The sequence below is a fragment of the Puma concolor genome, chromosome E1 (genome assembly GCF_028749965.1).
Source record: "Puma concolor isolate L17-30 chromosome E1, mPumCon1.1.hap2, whole genome shotgun sequence".
NCBI classification, from domain to species: Eukaryota; Metazoa; Chordata; class Mammalia; order Carnivora; family Felidae; genus Puma; species Puma concolor.
Window position 1 is genome coordinate 60,911,922 of NC_141680.1, and position 18,780 is coordinate 60,930,701.

The 18,780-nt window shown below is 59.4% G+C and overlaps 1 protein-coding gene across 4 annotated transcripts in view; it reads right to left on the reverse strand.

Moving 5' to 3' along the window:
• The window catches only part of RBFOX3 (RNA binding fox-1 homolog 3), a 417,949-nt gene that overhangs the window by 251,465 nt on the left and 147,704 nt on the right, over positions 1-18,780 (reverse strand). The gene's annotated exons all lie outside the window — the stretch shown is intronic.

Sequence of the window (18,780 nt, forward strand, 5' to 3'; positions counted from 1 at the left end):
CGCACCCCGGCCTCCCCTGCGGTCCCTCTGGCTCCTGCCTTTCCTGGTCGGCCTCATCCTGCGGAGGAGAGACGCGGCCCCATGAACTTCCATCTCCCTCATGGTGGTTGCAGCCCAACTGGGGGTTAATGCCAGGGACAGGAGGACTGGCCACAACTTCCCGAGTGCAGTCTGTCCCGACCCCACACGGGCCCTCTCCAAACCCCTCGTCAGTCCTCATAGATGCTGGCGACAGACGTCACGCAGGGCTGTGGTGGGTCAGCCGGCCCCGGGCCTCAGGCACCCTGGTGCTCGGAGGACCCAGGCTGGGGCAGGAAACCGGCCACAGAACTGGAGGTACCCAGAGATGGAGAAAGCAGAGCCTGGTTAAAACATTATCTAGAATTTCCAGATGGACAGCAGACCGTTAACCCCAGGGCAGGTCCTTGGGTGTGTGCACAGGGCCACACCCGAGAAGCTGGCCCCGGGTGCCATGTGACAGCTCGGCCAGGGAGGTGTGGGCAAGAACGAGCCCCCTTCACAGCAGGGATGTGCCCAGGCCGACAGGACAGAGACAGCAGCGCTGGGCTCAGGGAAACGCTCCCTGGCTGCCAGGAAGACGCATCCGGAGGGGTGGATCATGGAGCAGTTTGCGGAAACGCACATGCGTACTCTCGGGGTACTGGTGTCTCCAGGAGCCGTGTCACAGCTGGTGCAGGGGCCAGACAGGCCTTCCGTTCCTACCTCGCTGTCCACATGCAGACAAACCACTGCCGTTCCTCTAAAAGGAGGTTTGATGCCCAGCGGCGTTTCGAGGAGGCCACTGAAATCACATTTCCAGTTAATTTTGTCATCAACCCCTCTCTAGGGCGAGGCTAAGCTTCCAGCCGGTCAGTCGGTCACAAGGTCTGAGTCAGGGATGTACCTGGACACGTCCCGTGTACCTTGTCCTTTAGAACTGGTCCAGCTGTTGAGGAAAACCAGCTTCCTAGTGGACGTCACCTGGGGAGGGGGGCCTCCAGGACTCTGGGACCCTCTGTGTGTCTGGGGAGGGGGGCCTCCAGGGCTCTGGGACCCTCTGTGTCTGGGGAGGGGGGGCCTCTGGGACCCTCTGTGTCTGGGGAGGGGGGCCTCCAGGGCTCTGGGACCCTCTGTGTCTGGGTAGGGGGGCCTCCGGGGCTCTGGTACCCTCTGTGTCCGCAGGAGGCTCCCTGTTCTGTGGAGTGGGCACGGGTACTAGGAATGGCCCCTCCGCCCTGGGGTTCAAGGCCAGCACGGAGCAACCTGGGGCACTGTGGGTGGAGCCCGGAGCTGGGACAGCACCGGGGCCCTGGGCTAGGAAGGCGAACGTCCCAGCCCACGAGCACCCGGCCGGTCTCAGACGTCAGGGCATTCATGCTCTCGGACCTGCCAACAGACTCTTTGCACTGACACGCGTGTGCGGATGCTACCACTCATGTCTGAAGATAAGGATAAGGCTCGGGGGCCTTCTCGTGGCCCCAGTGCGGTCTGGTAGCTGAGCCGTTACCACCAGTCTACAGCTTGGCAGACGTAAGAGAAAATGTGGTAGCACCGAGAGCTGCCCCCTCCTGCCGGGCCCTGGGGGTCCTGTTCTGTACAAGGAGGGCTTCCGGAATGTTCCTGAGCCCCCAGCAAGGATTGGAGCTTCCAGCACTAAGGGATTCCTGGCCCAGATGGGGGCCTCATCTGACCAGTCTGCACAGCAATACTGGAACAGCGGAAGAGGCTGGAGGGCCAGGGTCTGGAAACCAACTATGGAATGATGGGTAAAGCCCATGAGGAGGCCACGTGACTGCACTTTTTACAGTTAACTGTCCTCACGCCACACAGGCCACGTCAGTGGTTCTCACCCAGGAACCACGACACCATCGGGAAACATCTGGCAACGTCTGGGGAAACTCTTTTTTTTTTTTTTTAATTTTTTAATGCATATTTATTTTTGATAGAGTATGAGCGGGGGAGGGACAGAGAGACAGGGAGACACAGAATCCAAAGCAGGTTCCAGGCTCCGAGCTGTCAGCACAGAGCCGGATGCAGGGCTCGAACCCACAGACCGTGAGATCATGACCTGAGCTGAAGTAGGACGCTCAACCGACTGGACCAGCCAGGCGTCCCCGATCTGGGGAAAGTCTTGCCTGTCACATGTGGGCATTTAGTGAGTGGAGGCCAGGGATATTGCACGACACCCTTACAGGGTGCCCGGGACGCCCACCACTGAGGGTGACCCGGCCCCCGACACCAGCAGTGCAGAGCCCGAGCTCCCAACAGAAACGTCAACCCGTAAAACAACCACAATACTACAGCTGTCCCCACATGGTGTTTACCAAGGGCCAGGACGGTTCCGGCCACTGTCCACACACGGACGCGTTAACCGGCCCACAACGACTCGTGCAGTGGACGCTGAAGGTCAGACTGTGTCCCCCAAAAGATATGCTGAAGTCCCAGCCCCTGGTCCCCGCGAACGTCACCTTGTTAGGAAATGGGCTCTTTGCAGGTGTAACCTGGTTAAGATGAGGTCAGTAGGGTGGCCCTGATCCAATGTGACTGGTGACCTTGTGAGAGAGGGAGACGCCATGTGAAGACAGAGACCTGGGGAGAAGGTCGCCACGCGGAGACAGAGGTGGGCACAGGTCAAGGCTCGCCAGCAGCGGGGAGGCAAGGAAGGTTCTTTCAGGGTCTCAGAGGGACCAGGACCTATGACACTCTGCTCTCAGCCTTCTGGCCTCCGGACTATGAGAGGGTTAATTCCTACTGTTTCCCGTGCCCCGTGCGCAGCACCTGGTAAGGCAGCCCCAGGATACAGACACAGTGGGTAACACTGCCCCATTTCACAAATGGGGAAACAGAGGCACAGAGACATTCTGGGTACTTGCCCGAGCTCACTCAGCTACGCACCTGCCTCTTCAGCCTCTCGGCCCTTACGTTTCTGAGCAGAACACGGGGGTTTTTGTTTGGTTTCCCTGAGGGTCTTGTGAAGGGCTGTGTTGGGCTCTGACTCTTGGGAGCAGTGGTTCAGGGGGAGCCCTTACATTGGGCACAGTCCCCCCACCACAGCCGTGCCCGTGCTCAGCAGGCCGGGCGCCCCCAGGAGACAGAAAGGAGAAAGGCAGAGTCCACTTCTAACTTTGTGGGAAAAACACTCAAGTGCTAACCACGTCCACGATGAAAGCCTTACCTTCATCCCCTGAGTGCTCATCACATTCCCGCCTCCCCCCTTCGGGCCCACGGGCCTGGCGGCTCCGCCCTGGACAACACGTGAAGTTGTCCTTCTCTATCTGACGCAAGACAAACCAGCTCCAGCTTCCGGAACACAGAAAGAGCTCACCGGCGCTCAGAAAGAGTCCGGAGACCTCCAGACTCAGTGCCCCTCAGTGTCACCCACAGACACAGGATGGAGTCCACAACTGATGGGTCACGGTGGCGTCGGGGAGGGAGCAGGGTTCTCTGGGCGGGGAAGGTCCACATGGAGAGACAAACCAGGGCCCTGAAACTCAGCCTGCCAACCTGGGGGGGCTGCCCATGGTGTGGCTGGGGTGAGTGGGTGGGCACCAGGGACGAAGGGAGGTCAAGAGACGTCAGAAGGCCGGGACAGAACAACGGAAGTGGGGAGGCCCGGGAGGACGAGGCAGATACATGGGAAGCAGGGCGTCAGGATGCTCTCAGTCCCTGTGCTGAGTGGTGACCCCCACTCTGCACTGGGGGTGGGGCCTCTCCCAGGACCCCTGCCGGCCCCCATCACCACCCTGACCTGCGCGGGTCACCCGGAGGCCTTTGAGGCCAAAACCAAAGACCTGCACTCTCTGAGCTGGGCCAGACCCCCCCACCCACCGAAGCCACTGGATGCTCCGCGTGGAGGGGGTGGTCTCCCCGATACCAAGGAAACAAGACAGAAAAACACACTTAAAACAAAACATCCAAAACAGAAACCTGATGTACCCATTCTTACATCTGCACCCGTGAAGCCTCTCGAAATGCTGCTTTCGCAACAGACAGCCAGATCGGGGTCACCCAGGAACCAGTTCTAGGATGACAAGGGCTGGAGGGGCCGAGACTTCCAGGGAAGGTTCCCACAGAAAGATAAAGCCTGGGAACCTTCCTCCCTAAGAGCAGGTGGCTGGCCTGCGCCACCAGGTGGCAGAACATGGGTACTACCGCCCTCCGCAGGTGGTTCAGTTCAACCCTAATGGAGAAAGGAAAAGGCAGGAAAAACCAGTCATTCCCGAAGAGAACACTCTTTCGTGAACCATGGTCACGTGAAATCATTCAATCCCTCACTCACTGGAGGATACCACCTTAAGAGAGTCAACGAGACAAACGTTATCTTCGTGTTTATTAATGGTGTGATTCAGGGCCTCTGTGCCCGCAAGGGCGCGTTCCCACACCCTCCCTTCCTGGCAGACACGTCCCAGGGTCTCCGGCCAGCCTGCCTTCCTAGGGGGTGAGGCTCAGGGTCACCAGGCATGATCTGCCATCTCTGGGGGAACCCACAAGTGCCCCGAAGCATGCTACGTGCATTCCCATCAGACACCCTGTGCTTGGGGGCAGAGGAGGGAGAGAAAATGGAAGAGAGAGACATAGTTTCCTTTTCTGTCCCTTTTAAAGGGGCAGACACCTGGTACGACCCCCTCCCCAGCCTGTCTTAATCCCACCTTCCAATCCTAGTGCCCTGGGGGTCTGGGCACTGTGGAGTCTGCTCCATGACGGGTCTGTCACCTTCCAGATGGGACGCTCCATCTGTGAGCCCCACGGCATCTGGCCCAGTGGACGGTGCCCATTCAGACATCGCTGTGGGGCTGAAAACCAGCCCTGGATGCAGTGGCTTGACATGCCAGTCCCAGGTCCCCAAACTGCTGGCCTGCCTATCTCAAAAGGAGGCGGTCATGAGAAAGGGTCCAGGTTGCTGGGTGTTACAGATGAAGAGTCTGGAGGTATTCAGGTGTGGGAGCACCTGGTGAACATAACAACCTGAAAGAGAACAGTTTTGGCTCCCATAGTGGGTTGAGTTGTGCCGCCTCACCCCCACCATGTCCTAACCCCTGGGACCTGTGGATGGGATCTAATTTGGACGTAGAGTCTTTACGGATGTAATTAAGGTAAGGAGCTCCAGATGAAATCATCATGGATTAGGATGGACCTTCCATCCAGTAACAGGGACAGAAAAAGGAGAGGGAGATGTGACAGGCAGAGAGAAGGCCACACAACCACACAGGCAGAGATGGAGAGATGCGTCTACAAGCCAACGACTGCCAAGGATCAGCAAGGATCACCAAGGATCAGCAAGGATCAGCAAGGATCGCCAAGGATCAGCAAGCATTGCCAAGGATCACCAAAGATCCCCAAGGATCCCCAAGGATTGCCAAGAATCACCAAGAATCAGCAAAGAATGCCAAGGATCACCAAGAATCAGCAAAGAATGCCAAGGATCACCAAGGATCGCCAAGGATGGCCAGCCACCCCAGGAACTGCAAGAGGCAGAGGGAGCGCAGCCCTGTGACTCCATTTCAGACCTCTGGCCTCCAGAACCGTGAGACGATACATCTTGTGGTTTAAGCCGCCCAGCGAGGGCTCATCCATTATGACGCTGTAGAATACTCTTACGGTCTCCTTCCGGCGACGCCCTCCCTGTTGTCTGGGAGTCCGATGCCTGAGAAAGAGCAGAAGGGCCCCCGACGAGAGCCCCGAGTCCTCAGAGGCTGCCGTGCCAGCCGCGCACTCAGGGAGAAGCGGGGTCTCCGGAGAGGGGTGAGGGGAGGGGGGCGCAGGGGAAGCAGGTCCACTTGGCAGTGACTCCAATCTAGCTCACACCTCCTTTGCCAGTGCGAGGAAAACAAAGGACCTGCAAACTGAATGAGAAATGGTGGCTCATTACCCCTGAGGTGTGATGATGGCTTAATTATTTTCCTGACTGGGGAGAGCTGCTTTCTGACAGCAGGTGCAAATGAATTCTCCGCTGTTTTAAGGAGTGATTGGCCCAGGACAGGCAGGAAAACTGGAAAACCTAATTAAACCGGGAGCCTCGTGAAGTCAGGGGAGTGGGCTGCTTGTTTGCTCGCGACAGAGGGGCTGAGGGCACTGGCCGGTCCGGGGTGGCCGTGGGGGGTGCACAGGGCAGGAGGAGCCACAGGGGCTGATGGGGACCCCACACGAGCTGCACAGGGAAAGCGGGTCTGGGGGCCTGGCCGCTGGGCTCCGGGGCGGTTTCAGCTGTGAACGCGGTTGCGTTTGGCTCTCTGCTGCCTCGTCTGTATGAGGCGACAGTCGCATGAGCAGAGGGGGCTAAGGGCCGAGTGGTGGGGACTTTGCTCCGGGGTCACGTGGCCCTGGGTTGGATCCGGCGAACCTTCCGGCTCTGATGTAGGTGCAGTGTACTCAGCCCCTCGGAGCCAACACGGGACGCAAGCAGGATGCCGCGGGGCTGCCCTGGCCGTGCTCGGGCCACTCTGTTGTGTAGAGGGCTGACGCCCCGCCAGGATGCACCCCTTACCCCCTGCCCCTCCCACCACGGCCTGAGAGCACAGAGCGGGGATGTGGAAGAAAGAGGCTCCCTTCTGCCTCACCTGGAGCCCCAACCAGACCTCCCTTGGGCCTTGCCTCTGTCTGGTGGAAAGCAGGACCCTCGCCCACCCACCCATGAGGTTTGCTTGTCGGAGGGTCCGGTGGGTGGCTGCCCCGGTGGGACCACACCATCCTGGAGGCCCCCAGCTGGCCAGGCTGACACCACTGCCCTGCACCCGTCTGCTCTGGGTGGAGCCATGTCCCCAACCGGTCACTCTGTGCCACCAGTTCCAGGGCAGATTAGAGTGGGGTGGCCCCTCCAGGGGGCTCCAGGTGCAAGCTCAGAGTCCCCTGCCAACGCCCAACCTGCCCGCCGACCTCCTACCGCTGGCCTCCCAATCACCCTGCACCCCCTCAGTCTCCTGCCCGTGCCGGGGCGGAAACACCTTGCAAGGACTCTAATGCTCCTGGCCTCTCTCTCCTGGGCAGGGCCTGTCCAGCCACCTGCGGTGGTCCCCCGCCCCTCCCCTGTCTCGTCCTCCAGCATCACTGCTCATATCCCTGTGCCTTCCTCTCCAGCACCTCCCTCCAGGCACACGGTCCAGAAGCCTCTCCTCCTAGCATTCCGACCAACAGGCAAGGCCCCGCCCTCCAGACGAAGGGCCGAAGGAGACTGAGGCGGGGGGGGGGGATAGGAGGGAAGGAAGCTCAGAGCCAAGGCTGGGGACCCCCAGGACAGCTGGCCGGGCAGGGAAAGGGAAGGGAGCGCCCGCAACCCCTCCGGCCTGAGCCAGCTCTGCCTGGGGAGGGGGATGCCCAGAGCAAGGGGCAGAGAAATGTCAAGGAGCCCTGGTGCCTCAGCCGGGGTCCTGAAGGCACTAGTGAGGACACAGGTAGTGAGGGTGGCTCCCGGGAGCCCGACATCACCCCCCTGCTGTGCCCAGAGCACCCAACTGGCCGGAGGATGGCAGGAACATAGATGGACACAAAGGGTCGGCCTGAGAGAGGCCAGGAAGCGACCCCTGTTCCCACCTCTGCCTTACCCGGCCTGGCCCTGGCGTCCCCGCGCCCTCCACACTGGCCTGTCCCTGCACACCCTGTGCACGGACCGTCCATTTCCACCCTCACCCCTTCCAAGCCTCAGCCCGCTGACTCAGCCCCCATGCACTGCGCCGTCCCTGGAGCCCAGCGGCATTCCTACGCTCCTACCAAACACCAAAGTTTCGGCAATTATCTCTTTCTTGTGTGGGTATTTTGACCACCCACCCAGCGTGTCGATTCCCAGAGGACAAGACTGAGGGTGTTCGAAGAAGCAGACGCTCTCAAACCACCTCCCCGTAGGGACCCGACACGTGCTCTGGACTCAGACCCACAGGTCGGGTTCGTCTCAGAAACTTGAGGGTCTGCAAGGACCATCCAGCCCGCGGCACCGAGGTGCACTGGGACTCCAAACACACTGCGCAGGCAGGCGCGGCCCCGGGGCAGGGACGTACGTGCTCCCCGTTCCTCCAAAACGAGCCCCTGAGTCGCTTGTTTGTCCGACCTTTTATCACAAACATTTTCTTTTTATTGCACAAGCGGGGAAGGGACAGAGAGAGAGGGACGCACAGAATCCAAAGCCGGCTCCGGGCTCCGAGTGGTCAGCACAGGGCCCGACGCGGGGCTCGAACCCACGAACCGTGAGATCACAACCTGAGCCGAAGTCGGACGCTTAACTGGCTGAGCCCCCCAGGCGTCCTCTTATCATAAACATTTTCAAACACACGGAAAAGCTGAAGGTGTTTGGGAGGGACACCGTCTACCTACCACCTCGATTCCGCCCCTGACGTTTTTACTACACCTGCTGTACCAAGGAGCTGCCCATCTCCACCCCGCGGCCACCCTTCAGCCGATTTCATTACTTCTGATGCCTTTGCGCATAAACTGCAGACGTATGTACGCTTCCCCACAGATGCTACAAGACGTTCGTCACTAACTACAGCTCAGCATTTGTTTACGGTTCCTTTTCGTTCTTTTGAGATAGAAATCTACAATGAGATGCACAAATCTCAAGTGTCCTACTGGATGCATTTGGCAAATGCACACACCTGTCAGCCCTCACCTGCCAAGATGCTGACCTTGACCCCCCCCCAAGGAAGTCTCCCCACTCCTTCCCAGGGGAAAACACGGTTTTTGCTTTTCTCCACCACGGATTAGTCTGGTCTCTTCTAGAACTTCTTGTAAATGGAGCCATCTGGCTCTTCTCCATCTGGCTTCTCTCTTTCTACAAACTGTTTTTGGGGCTCATCCATGTTCTTCCAGGTCCTAAGGGGGCAGTCACTCCTTCTTCACTGCCGCGTAATATTCCCTGACTGTCCCGCAGTTTATTTATCGACGCCCCTGCTGATGGACATTTGGGTTGTTTCCATGTCTGGCTAGAGCTACCATGAAGATTCTTGGTTTCTTTTCTGTTGTTGTTAGAAATTATCTTCTCATTCTTTCTTTGCAATCTGTGTTTCTTTAACGGCTATAAACAGGAGGAGGAAGGCAAACCCCACCTGACTTCTTCTCCCAGCTCCTCCGGGAATGGGATCAGGCCCCAGGCCCCCACACCATGGCTCCGCTCTGCAGGGGAGGGGGGCGGCTAACCTTGCTCCAGGTCATATCCACTTCTTAGGGCTGGCCCGTTCCATTCCAACTGCCCCCCTCCTACACCCCAGCTTCTTTGTCCAGGGAGGACAGCCAAGCACCTCCGGGACCAGTGAGGACCCGTCCCCCCAGCTGCCTTGTTTCTCCCTCCAGTAAATCACTTCTAATTGTTGGGAATTTCGGAAAGGGAGACATGCCCCAGGATCTGCATAAGGTCGGGGACAATTAACAGACACCCTCACTTCCTGGGGACACAACACATTTGCTTACGTGGACCACCCCCTCCGTGGAAGGGCTGACACCAATACTGTGGACTGAATGTTTGAATGTCTGTGCCCCCACCGCCTCCAAGTCCATATATGATGGCATCTGGAGGTGCGGCCTAGGGCAGGGGTTACAGTTTGATGAGGTCCTGAGGTCCCCGTGACGGGATCCGTGTCCTCCTAGGAAGGGGCCCCAGAGCTCTCTCTGCTGTGTGAGCACACAGCAAGAAAACAGCTGTTCACAAGCCAGGAAGGCAGCTCTCACCAGAAACCCGATCAGCCGGCCCCGTGATCATGGACCTCCCAGCCTCCAGAGCCATGAGAACAGACGTGTGCTGTGTGGGCCCCCGGTCTGCGGTATTCTGTTAACGCAGCCCGAGCTGAGACAACCCGACAATACCGAATGTTTGCTGAGTACCCACCATGTGCGGGGCAATATGCCGGGCGTTGTGAGGGGGGCAAAGAGACAGGAGACGGTCTTCCAGCGCCCACGAGCTAACAAGGCAGACGGATGCGCGTGAACTTCCACAGGAGGGCGCTCCGGAGCCACCATCGAGGTGCAAGGTGAGTCCCAGACCTGCTTACGCGTACCTACCTCCGCACACACCTGTGTGCGTTTAGTAATAGCCACAACACAAACCTCTCGAGTGAACGAATAAATTCCTCGGCAACGTAAGAAAGGTCTTGGACCTCCGCCCTGTGGTTGTGAGGTCACCCCTGAGGGGGGGAGGGGGCAGGGAGAGGGGCAGGAGCTTCCACTTTTCCTCTGATGCACGTCTGTATTGTGAAATGCTCGGCCAGCTGGTCCCCCTACGCTCACAGAATTATGTGATTCTGCTGGAGAGACAGGACAGAAACACAAGTACTCGCTCACAAGCTGGGACATCGGTCAGGCCCCACATTCGCTCAGATGTGAATCAGAAGGCAAGGGTTGTTTGGGGAACAGGGGGTCCCCTTGGGACTGGGCGACATGGAGGAGGGAGGGCCCTGTCGGGCTGCGGGGGAAGCAGGGGCGCATCCCGCAAGAGGGCTCGCGGAAGGAGCTCTGAATGCAGGCTTTTGTCTGGTAAGAATACGGGCGATGGGGACTCGTTCCCCTGGTCGCCGACATCGCGTGACTGCCCACTGTGCACCAGGCACGGGGCTGAGGGCAGAGGGCAGAGGGCAGACAGTGGCTCCTCCTCCGGGGACCATGGCTGGTTGGAGCGGCAGGGACCAGCTTGTCTACGGCGTGGGCTCTGGCAGCCAGCATGTTGCGGCCAGCTTCCAACCCGTGGCTCTGAGACCCCAGGAGGTGCCTGTGTCCCCGAGGTCTCTGTTGCCCCGTCTGTGACCTAGCGGTGTCGGGAGGCCACCGAGGGTCAGCTGCCATGCCGGCTGCACGTGGGCAGAGCAACAGCCCCAGTGAGCACCCAGTGGCACCGGCGACTTCCAAATGGACACTCTCACCGTGGAGAGACGTGCCCCAACAGGTCAGCTCAGAAGGATGACGAGGCTAGTCCACGAGGCAGACCACAGGAGAAAGCCACGCAGTGTGGGGAAGCCCAGAATGTCCGGGGCTCCTGCCCCTCCTGCCCCCGAGCGTGCCGGTGCCCCCCGGGGGCCGTGTCAGCCCCTGCTCCGGCTCCCGGACCCAGGACCCCTGGACGCACGCCAAGGTAGCCGAGTGAGCCCCTAACTCATCTGGATAGCAACCAGAATTGAAACAACAGGTTAACCTGAACTGATAAAATAATCACCATCATTTTTCTTGAGTTAATGGTCTCTCCTGTCAAGTAATTCTTTTTGCTTTTTTTTAAACTTACTGAGGTGAAATGACACATAACACAAATTTAACTGTTTTAAAGCAGACAGTTGGGTGGCATTTAGTACATTTACAATGTCGTGCAACACCGCCCCTATCTGGTACATTTCCATCACTCCACAATAAGATCCCTTACCATGTATTTTTTGTGTTTATTTTGAGAGACACAGAGAGAGAGAGAGAGAGAGAGAGAGAGAGAGAGCGCGCGCGTGCGCGCGCGCAAGTGGGGGAGGGGCAGAGAGAGAGGGAGACACAGAATCCGAAGCAGGCTCCGGGCTCCGAGCTGTCGGCACAGAGCCCAACGCGGGGCTCGAACTCACAGACCGCGAGATCGTGACCCGAGCTGAAGTCGGATGCTTAATCGACTGAGCCACCCAGGCGCCCCTTAAGCTTTTTATTTTAAAGTTTATTTATTTTGAGAGCGAGAGAGAGAGAGTGTGTGTCGTGGGAGGGCAGAGAGAGAGAGGGGGAGAGAGAGGGAAAGACCGAGAGAGAATGAATCCCAAGCAGGCTTGCACTACCAGCTCAGAGCTCGACCTGGGGCTCGAACCCTTAAACCGTGAGATCAGGACCTGAGCCAAAGTCAGACACTCAACCAACTGGGCCACCCAGCCGCCCCAAGATCCCTTACCTTTTAAGCAATTTTCTCCATTATCTCCCCCCCGACCGCCGCCCAGTCCCCAGCCTAGCCCCCACTACTCTCCCTTCCACCCCGTGAACTGGCCTCTCGGGACACCCCGCATAAATGGAAGCACCCCGTACGTGGCCCTCCTGCTTAGCAGGGACTTTCGAGGTCCCTCCGGTTGCTGCAGGAAGGACTCCACCCCTTCCGACGGCCGGCCCCCGTCCCACCGCGCCGACACACGGACACGCGGTTCATCGTTCAGCCGCGACGGACACTCGGGCTGCCCGCCCCCTGGACGCCGTGGACGGTGCTGCCACGAACACGATGCCGCCCATCGCCTGGAGCGTCTGTTCTGGGTTTTGAGAAGGTCTCTATCCGGGAGGGGAGCTGTGGGCCACGCGGCATTCCTGTGTTTTCGCCTTTCTGGGGAACAGCGCACCGTTTTGCATTCCCGCCGGCCACGCGACGTGGCAAACGCTCCACCTGCTCCGCGCCCTCCCAACAAATAGTTACTGCTTGTTGTTACTCTCGTGGTGCGTAAGGCGGCTGCCAGCGGACTCCCGACGTACTCGACCTTCCAAAATCCGTAAGTGACACGCAGGGGGCAGCTGGCGTGATGCCTCGCGCCCGTATGGAAAAGTCTAAGCGAGAGAGGGCGTGCACGGGCAGGGAGCCGGGAAGGGCCGTGGCTACGCGCCCGGAGCAGGTGGGCTCGAGACCCAGAGCCGGCAGCGCGTCCTCCCCAGACCGGGCGGGCCGGCCCTGCGGGTGCATCTCGTGGCCAAGGCCGGGGACACGCGGGTGGCGGGTGACCTGTCGCGGGGAAGCAGGGCACTAACACCACGCCCAGATGAAGCGGTGTCTCCTGCCTGGAGCCGCCCCCGACCCCCACACACGGCCCCTCCCGCCTCGGTTGGCCTGTGGGCCGCTCTGAGCCCCCCAGGGCAGGGCAGTCACTATTGCCCACTGCGCCTCTGGCGCAGGCCGGTTCCCTCCCCCCAGAGAAGAGCAGGGGTAATAACCACCGCCAGGGCGTGTCTTCCCGTGCCCCCGGGCACCGCCCTGTGCCCACCGCCCGGCAGCGTCGGTCCTCAGTAAGTGGTGGCTTATGGAACGCTCATGTGATGTTTATATATTACTGTCCTGCCCCCGAATTGCTTTCTGTGTGTCTGTCCTAGCTTCTCAACCTACTGAGGTGCCCTGAAGGCATCCAGGTGAGGGGAGCAGGGTGATAGCACAGCACTGGTGAAAACGCAGGTGCCCAAGCCCACCACATCCTCTTCTTGAATGGACTATAGTTACCCCCGCAGCCAGGCTCTCCTGGGCCCAGGACCTTTGCACGTACTGCTTCCTGAGCAGGGGAACATCCTTCCCGTGGAGTCAACCCAGATTATAGGCGCCAGCTCCAGGGTCCTTCCCTCCAGGCTAGATGAGGCGTCCCTCCTTATGGCCCCCCTCACCCGGTCCCTCTTCCTCTGTCTTGTAACTACCTGCCTGCTGGTTTGCAAGGCTGTTCCCGCCCATCCTTACCCTCCCGACAGGGCTGCAAATCCATGAGGACAGCACCAGAGTCAGTCTTCTGTCTACTTCCCACGGTGCTTTGACGCAGAGCATTCATTCACTCATTCACTTATTCACCCAACAAATAGTTACTGAGTCCCTACAGTGCGCCAGGCCGATGGATAAGCCAGATCCGGGCCTCACAGAGCAGTGGCTGCGTACTCAGGGGGTGTCTGCTGAGCAGACGAGTGAATGAATGCTCCCGGTGGGGACAATTAAATGAGAAATGTGGACGTGTGTGTGTATATGTGCACGCACGAGTGTGATGCGCGTACATGCGTGTGTGTCCGCATGTACAGGTGTGTGTGATGTGATCTCTGCCGACCGTGTGGCGGACCCCCGAGGCCCCTGGCCCCCCAACCCCGTCAGATTTTCCCCGTCACATTCGGCCTCCCCTGCCTATCTTCCAGCCTCTCTCAGGGAAAAGGAAATTGGGCTTTTTCCCGAAGGCCTCTGCTGATTTTTAAGAAAACGGGAGTGAGAGGGGCGCCTGGGGGGCTCAGTCGCTTGAGCGTCCGACTCCGGCTCAGGTCACGATCTCACAGTTCGTGAGTTCGCGCCCCGTGTCGGGCTCTGTGCCGGCAGCTCGGAACCCGGAGCCTGCTTCGGATTCTGTGTCTCCCTCTCTCTCTGCCCCTCCCCTGCTGTGCTCTCTCTCTCTCCTTTAAAAAGAAATAAACATTTAAAAAAAAAGGAAAGCAAACAGGGGAGGGAGAATTCCTGAAAGCATCACCCGCAGATGGAATTTTCTAAAAGGTGAGAGAGACCAGAACAAAAAACCCCGGCCCACCCAGGCCACCCTCGTCGCTGGGGGCCGCCCGCTTGTTCCTCACGGTCCCTGCAAGATGTCCTCCCCACGTTACGGAGCAGCTGGGGGCTGTGAGGGCCACGCTCTCTCAGGTTCCTGACTTTGTGTCCAAGTTGCCCTGCCGGTGCCCGGTCCGAGTGGGAGGCCAGCAGGGTCTGGTTCTCCTTCGACACCTGCTGCAGCCACGAGGCATTCTGAACCCCATGCCTCCCATCAGTCGGGGTGTGGGGGGGGGGGGTGTGTGGGGGGGGGAGGGACAGCAGCACAAAATGACGCCCGCCACCGGGGTCCTTGGACGGCGTACGACACGAACCCGTAGGAAGGCACCAGAAGGCCCCGCCGCCCCCGGCTGTGAGGCCAGTGAGCTCCGTCCCCTCCGTGGCCGACGGCCCCTGGGACGCAGGTGTTCACCAGACTAGCGAGTCCAAGGCCGGGGGGGGGGGGGGGGGGGGAGAACGCTCTCGGTGCCAGCCGACCCACAACCCCACAGACTGAACGGCAGTTCCCTTCTTTCCCTCTCTCGGGCCCACACCTGGGCGGTGGGCAGCCAGCAGCGAGCCCACTTGGGCCCCAGCCCAGGAAGCGCTCACACCTGCGTGCCCGGCCCGCGCCTTCCTTCTGGGGCCTGGCCAGCAGCCGCGCGAGTTGGCTTCCGCGGGGCACACAGCTGCCGCGCCATCTGCGGCACAGCCGGCGGCCCTGGGCCCCGAGCCCTCGGCAAGTGGCCCCGCTGGCCCCACGTGGGCTGCAGGGGGAGGCGCTGGGACCCGCCCAGCTGCCCTGAGCAGGTGGCCGGGGGCTCTGGGGAGCGGGTGTGGTCGGCACAGAGGGGCGTGCGGAGGCGGCACCCCCCTGCAGGGGCGGGCAGGGGACGGGGCAGGGAGGTCACGCAGGCTGGGTGTGGGCAGCCTCGGCCCGGGGGTCCGCCCGGGCCCCCTTCCCAAGCGCCCTCGGGGCCCTATTCCTGTGCACACCAGGGGCTCGCCAGCAGCGTTTTCTAACAAGACGCAAATCAGCAATCGCCTCGCTGAGGAACGAAAGACTAAAAAAACCATAAACAAAGTCTCTGTCACCGTGGAGACCATTAAAAATAGCTCGCCACCCTACCCCCGTCTTTCTGGGTAACATACAGCTGAGTGCCTCCACACCGTTATTATTACTTTTTAATGGTGAATAATCTCCTCCTTCCCACAGGAAGATGGATCGGCATGGAACTTTCCAAGCGAAGCCCCCCCCCTTCGGGGCTTGTTTCAATGTGCACTTGAGGGTGGGCCGTGCATGGGCTGCGTGTTGACGTCACGGTTAACCCCTTCCGTCCCGCCCGGTCTGCCCATCCGTCTGTCCATCTACCTGTCTGCTCCGAGGCTGTGCCGTGGATCCCAAGGATGCAGACAGAAGCTGGTCTTGGCTGGGCTGAGGGTAAGCACAGCCCCAGAGAGGGCACGACGGAACAGGTGGGTCCCGGGGGTCCCGAGGGTCCCGAGGGCAACGGCAGGGTGGCATCTGTCCATTTTGCCCGGCCATCTCCTAAATACCCACGACTAGGAGGAGCCGCTGGGCCACCGGCTGGCCTGGCAGAGGGGCTGTGACGGAGCTAGGGCCTCAGGAGAGGCTGGCACTGTCCTACCTTCTGTCCCCAGAGGGCTCCCAAGCCGATTTCTGCAGCTGCCCACGTGCAGGGGAAGCCTCCTCTGCCGCCGCCTCCAGCCGGCGAATGAACCGCCACCAACACGGCTGCCAGGCTGCAATGTCGCCAGCAGGGACTGGAATCTGGGGCGCTCCGGTGATTTCTGAGACCGCTGGGTAGCTCAGGCCGCACCTGCTTGAAAGCCCAGGTGGGTTCCAAAGAGGCAAACCCCTGGCCCGCAGAACTGTACCCACAGAGGGCGGGATGCACGGTCTGGAGCGGGCGACAGAGGGGTCTCCGCATAGAGCAAGCCTGCATGTGCCGGGGGCAGAGGGGGCCACACTGCAGATCCCAGGGAGAGTTCCCCACTCGCTGCTGGCTCCACCCACCTCTGTAGGCACAGAAAAGTAGGATGTGGGGTGGGGGAAGGCAGGGGGAGTCCGGGGGCTGGGGGATGTGGGGTGGGGGGAGGAGGGGGGGAGTCCGGGGGCTGGGGGAGGGGGCACAGGGAGCTGGTGTTTAATGGGGACAGAGTGGCAGTTTGGCAAGATGAAGAAAGTTCTGGAGACGGATGATGGTGATGGACACACAACAGCGTGAATGTATTTAAGGCCACTGAACTGTCCACTTAAAAATGGTGAAAATGCTAACCTATATGTTACACATTTTTTTTTACCAGTTTTTTAAAAAGTAGAAGAGTCTCTGGGATGCCCCACACTTCATCCAGCTGGGTGTCTCCCTCTTTACACGCACCCACTCTCCCCAACACACACACTCCTGTTCTTCACGCGAAAAGTCAGCCGAGTTCTTTCTACAGTGAAAGAAAGGTACCTGCTGCCCATTTCTTCCCCATCAGATAATCTCCTAAAGCAACCTCGCAGAGAAGGATCCGGGCTATGCCCAGCCGATCTTGAAATAGAAGCATCTGGACGGCAAGCTGGCCAGTGCTGCTCACCCGGTGCGATCAAGTGACATGCCGTGTGTGTGAGCCAGGTGCCGTGCACAGTCCCCCGTGCACACGGGGGTGGCTGGGCATGCGGCTCGGTCCACCAGCCCAGCTCTAGGCTGCTTCTCAGCCAGGAAGATCCAGAGAGAGCCTCCGAGGGGCCAGACCAGAACGAAGACAGAGGGAGGTGAGTGGGGCCTGTGCCAAGTGCCCTGAGCGTCCCCGAAGTCTGGGTGGCATTGCACTCTGCTCGGAAGGAGATGTGCAAGAGAAGTCCGCACCCGCGAAGTGAGCGTGGGGTCTGACCTGGGGGGGGGGGGTGGCAGGGCGGACACCTGGCCCGACAGGGGCGCAGGGGTGTGACAGGTTAAAGGCGATGTAGCTTTGTCTGTGCTGACCCAGCTCGGGTCACAGCCCGGTTCAAACGCAACCGTCTTTAACGTGCAGCAATTATACCACAGTCTGCGGGACAAATAGATTTCACGAGCCCTCACTCACTAGGGGTGATATGGCTGTTGGTGCCGAGGGACCGGGTGGGCCAAGCTCGAGAGAAGAGCCGCATCCCGAGGCCCCCGGACGCTGTGCATTAGTGGGAGCGTCCCCGAGGCAGCTGAGCCCCTCCCTCGGTCTCCCTCCCCCTCACACTACCTCCCTGTGTCTGTGGGCTGCACTGTCACATGTGTGCACGTGTGCGTGTGCAACCCTGTGTTCCAGCCGTATGCCGCTATGAACGACTCTTCTGTCCCTCTGGCTGCTCCTGGGATGATCTCCCCTCCCCGGGAGGCCTCCCCTGGTGAGAGGATGCAGTCCTGTCTACACCTTGAATGATCCACAGTGAAAGCAAACACAGCAGGCACCCCCAAGAGCACAGGACGCTGCCACCAACCTCCCATCTGCCGTGAGCCAATCCTCCTCCTGCAAATGGCCATCGGAGGGATTTCCAGAAAGCTAAGGACACACCAGAGATCCACTGCGGTCAAGACCTGTGTGTCTGAAGGTTTTATGCAGATGTAGGAGGTCAAACTGGACCTTCAGAAATGCATCAGAGGCAACAAGGATTTGCTAGCTATTAACAATGGATGCCTGTATGTGAACGTGTGCGTGCATGTGTGCTCATGTGCACGTGTGCTCGCGTGCATGCATGCGAGTGTATGTGTGGCCGTGTGCATGCATGTGTGCGCACGTGTGCACTGTGCAGGTGTGCGTGCATGTGTAAGTGTACGTGCATGTGTGGGTGTATGCCTCTGTGCAAGTGCACACGTATGTGTGCATGTGCGTGTATGCTCGTGTGCATGTGTGTATATGTGCATGAGTGCACATGCATGTATGCATGTGCGGGTGTGTGCCTGTAAGTGCACATGTATGTGTGCATGTGCACGTATGCTCGTGTGCATACATTGTGTAAGCACACACATGTGTGTAAGTGCACATATATGCACGTGCATGTGTGCTCGTGTGTGTGCATGCAAGTGTATGTGTGGCCGTGTGCATGCATGTGTGCACACGTGTGCACCGTGTAGGTGTGCGTGCATGTGTGGGTGTGTGCAAGTGCACACGTATGTGTACATGTGCGTGTGTGCTCGTGTGCATGTGTGTAGATGTACATGAGTGCACATGTGTGTATTCATGTGCATGTGTGGGTGTGTGCCTGTGTGTAAGCGCACATGTACATGTGCATGTATGCTCGTGTGCATGCATGTATGCATGTGTGCTCCTGTGCATGCATGGTGTAAGGGCATGCATGTGTGTAAGTGCACATATATACATGTGCATGTGTGCTCATGTGCGTGCATATGTGTAGGAGCACATGCATGTGTACATACACGTGCATGTATGCATGTGTGTGTGCATGAAATGTAGAGGCACCCTGGGGCCTCTTGGCACACGATGCGTGGAGCTCTGCCACCTTACACACCGTGATCTTGGGGACGCCCCTTAATTTCTGACCCTCAGTGCCTTTATCTCCACCAGGGGAAAAGCCACTTAGCTCCCAACCCTACCCCCCGCAGGCCCCCTCAGAGAGC